General features: G+C 40.4%; 1 protein-coding gene across 1 annotated transcript in view; it reads left to right on the top strand.

Moving 5' to 3' along the window:
• tsc1b (TSC complex subunit 1b) overlaps positions 1-4,090 on the top strand; it is a 31,391-nt gene that overhangs the window by 5,839 nt on the left and 21,462 nt on the right. The window lies entirely within an intron of this gene.

Below are 4,090 nucleotides of genomic sequence, written 5' to 3' on the forward strand. Positions count from 1 at the left end.
GGTTGATGGCTTTGATGAAGAAATAATGGAAGTTAACTGAGAACACAATTTTTATCTGTTTTAGATAGGAAGTTCTGTGTTTTTCAAAACTGTCTCATTCTCTCATTCTGCCTCTCACCTGAGCCTCTCCACACACTACAGACCAATACACACACACACACACACACACACACACACACAAACTGAATATATAAACAGTTAAGTGCACAATGACAGGCTGTTGTTTTTTATCACTCTGATTGGTTCGAGTTGCTCTGCATTGGATCCCCACTTCAAAAGCCTGGAGTTGGGGGGGGGATCAGAAATAAGGGGGTGTAGAGGTTGGCATGACAACAGTAACCAAGACAACTGCCGTTCAAACAAACACAGATTTGGCACCAAGAAAAAAGGCAAGATCATGCACCTAGTATCATTTCACGAACAGGAGCAGATGGATGGCTGGGGGATTTAAGCTTGTCTGTGTGAGAAAGCCATATTGAGTGCAGTTAGTGAAATGTAAGGAGTGCTGGCCAGAGCACTTATCGATCACAGACCTCTGCTCCACCACTCTGCCAGGCCAGCTGCACATCACATTGAACATGCTCTGATGGATCTCCTGCTGAGCGGTCCAGCACTGCACCCTGCAATGCCAAGAAGCCAAAAAAAAACATAAGCCTGCATCATCAGGTGGTGAGCAGAGCAGAAAAATTCTTCCCCGAGATCGGACGAAAAAGATGATTAAATATTTGTCCGAGCGCCATGGTGCTAAAAGTTGAATGCAGGTCCCAAAGGTTCAAAGAGGGCTGATGATGGGATGGTAGCAGATATAGCAGCTACAGTATCTCATTTGAATGTGTTGAATGAGATTTCCCATGAGTGCCAGGGTTAATCAATGAGTCAGCTGTGAAGAACGCAGCTCCAGATTACTGTGAACCCACTTTAGCAACCAATCTATTTGATTCAGGACTGAAGAGGGCAGCTTTCTCCAAGCTGCTTGTTGCCGAGCCTGTTGACACAGGGTCATTAGGTGAGGAGAGGAAATCCAGCACATGCCTCAGCAGCCTCCTTGAACTCCATAGGAATAGATTCTATCCTCACAGACAGGATGCAGGCTGCTTCAAGAGCAGGTTGCTAGGAAACAGCTTGCGTCCAAGTTTACGTTGTCGGCTATTGATATTGGCAAAGAAATTAAATTAAGCCTGTTTTAAATGTTTATGATATTATGACCCCCCTGAGGGCTGATCCACACATGTTAAAATTCAGCAAGACATTAAATGTAACAGCATTTTAATTTACCCCACAAAGACAAGTAGATTGTGTAGTTCATTATTTGATTTAAAAACTGTCTTCTTAATTGATTTTACACTCAATGCAGACTATTGAATATAAATACATTCTATAGTCAAACCTCAAAAGCCTTATTTTAAGGGCGTTATTACTTTAAATTGAAGAATTTTTAATTCATTTGGTTAACAGCACTCATCCGGAGCAATTTGGGGTTCAGTATCTTGCTCAAGGATACTTCGACATGTGGCTGGAGGAGCAGAGGATCGAACCAACAACCTTCCGATCAGGGGACAACCCACTCTGCCTCTGCACCACAGCCGCTATATAATGCTGGATGACATGACAACTCTCTAAAAGTGAAGCCAAACCATCTGGAATCGCCCCATGGTGGCCAACTGCAGTTTAGGTCATAAAGCCCAGATGGGACATGGGCCAGACTAAAACATCAAAGGCTTCTGTCATTTTGGGTAGTTCTTTTCACGCTGATGGTAGTAATGACAAAAAGTTGTTTTTGTCAGTTACCTACTGACTGCAGCTTTAAGTTGTATGAAATTCTTGCCCTATTGAAATCTTTCTGTGTTTCATTTACCTACTGGAAGGAGGGAAAATTTCACAAACAAACACCAAGGAGATGTGTATGTGTGTATATATATATATATCTATATATATATGTAAAAAAAATATTTAACCTTGCGGTTTGTGTGTGTGTGTGTGTGTGTGTTGGGCACAGCTGCTCAGCTGGTATCCTGATTTAAGTTGTTAAGGGCAGAAATAGTGGATCAGAATGGCAGTGGCGGAGCCAGGGGGTAGCCAATGGTGGCCACTGTTTGGAGACCCCTCTTGCCACCTCACACATATTTTGGGTTTCTCATTTATTCTCGTAAGGAAACATTTCTTTATGGTTCCATAGCTGCAACTCCACTGGGGAGGCTTTTTAGCTGGGCACCCACCTGGTTTTACTGCCCCAGTCTTAGGGAAGATAACTTTACCCTTTACTTTGCAACTTTAATTTTGCCCGTGTGGAATAAAAGAAGTAACTCCTGTCAGTAAAAATGACCAGAAAGACCTTTTATTGACTTTGCTTTTAACTGTTTTATGAATGCATCAGTATTAGTGAAAGATAGGTTGAACAACTATTGGCTTGTCTTACGGCTGGGATATCTGCAGTCAGCAGTGTTGGTCAAGTTACTTGGAAATAGTAATTAGTTACTGATTACTGATTACTTCTCCAAGAAAGTAATCCAGTTACTTTACTGATTACTTATTTTCAAAAGTAATTAGTTACTTTACTAAGTTACTTTTCAAAAACATGATGCACAACCTGAATACGCTATAAAGCAATAGACCTTTCAGCCTAATTCTATTCTTTCTGCATATTCCATCATCTAAAATTGAATCAAATGAAACAGTCTCTTTTTTAAAACTTGTTTTATTAGTTTCAATCTTTTAACTTTATGCACATTGCATCAAGCAAAAATTAAATTAAATGCAACAGTCTCTGACTTGAAGAAAATAGTTAGGTGCTTGCTCAGATTTGAGGTGGAATTTTTCGCTGTAAATAAAAGTTTTCTTCCCACGCAGAGTGTACAGCGGACGCTGATGTTTTTGTCACCTTTTACCGAGTCAAACTCAAAGTAATGTCGGTACTTCCAAGCATTAAATGCTGCATGGTCCTGCTCTCTCCCACGCTCCACGTTGTCTCTTGTTGATTACTACACGTGTCAGTGTTTACCACTGACCTCGCGGCGCTCATATGTCATTGTCACTCACGAGACAGTCTCACAAAACAAAATCACGGTTAAGTAACGGAGCCTGCTTGCGGGAAAGTAACAGTAATCTAATTACTGTTTTTGCAATTGTAATCCCTTACTTTACTCGTTACTTGAAAAAAGTAATCGGATTACAGTAATGCGTTACTTCTAACTTCTTACTGCCAGTTGCTGGCTCTGCTCTGTGTATGGTTATATGTAGCATGCACACTTAAATGTACAAGGAACAGTGTATTTTACAATGATTATAGTGAGCTTCTCCCATTCTGTGTTCAGTTTCTCTCTACATTCATCTACTACATTTAACAAAACAGTACATACAGTACATAACATACTTTACATTACATATCAGAACATCACAGTTTATGCCATACCCGAGCAAAATCCCTATGTATAGAAGAATTTGAATATATATGACTTTGGTGTTAGTATAAAAAAACACAGAAATGCATGCAACTTAAAGGTCCAGTATGTAACATTTAGGAGGCTCTATTGGCAGACATGAAATATAATATCACCTGAAAATAAGAACCATTGTGTTTTTGTTACCTTAGAATGAGCTGTTTTTATCTGCAGAGGGAGCGTGACCTCTTCTACATTGTTCAACTGCCAGGTTTCTGCAGTAGCCCAGAATGGACACACCAAACACTGGCTCTAGACAAGGCCTTGTGCATTTTTCACGAGTTTCGCGGCCACTGTAGTTTCTCCTACACATTTGGAAAGGAAGCGTGAGGCGAGGGGTTTGTAATCTCCAACTACACCACTAGATACCACTAAATCCTACACACAGGACCTTTAAAAGACTTTGAATTATCAGACTGTTCACCTCGACCCACACCTCCGTCATCCGCATTGTTAAATTAGGAGGAGGATAAAGGTTAAATCATAGACATACACTCCTGAACATAATCTTAAGACCGGGGGAAAAAGTATTCACATTTTGCGTTGGTGGAACGTAACCAGGTTGTAAGTAGAGCTTCAAAATGCAAAAAGAAGAAACAGGAGCAAGAAACAAAAAAATAGAGTAGGCAATTTATTGAAAACTGCATTTAAAC

This window comes from Morone saxatilis, unplaced genomic scaffold (genome assembly GCF_004916995.1).
Source record: "Morone saxatilis isolate NCDOM2014 unplaced genomic scaffold, NCSU_SB_2.0 Contig21, whole genome shotgun sequence".
Taxonomy (NCBI): Eukaryota; Metazoa; Chordata; class Actinopteri; family Moronidae; genus Morone; species Morone saxatilis.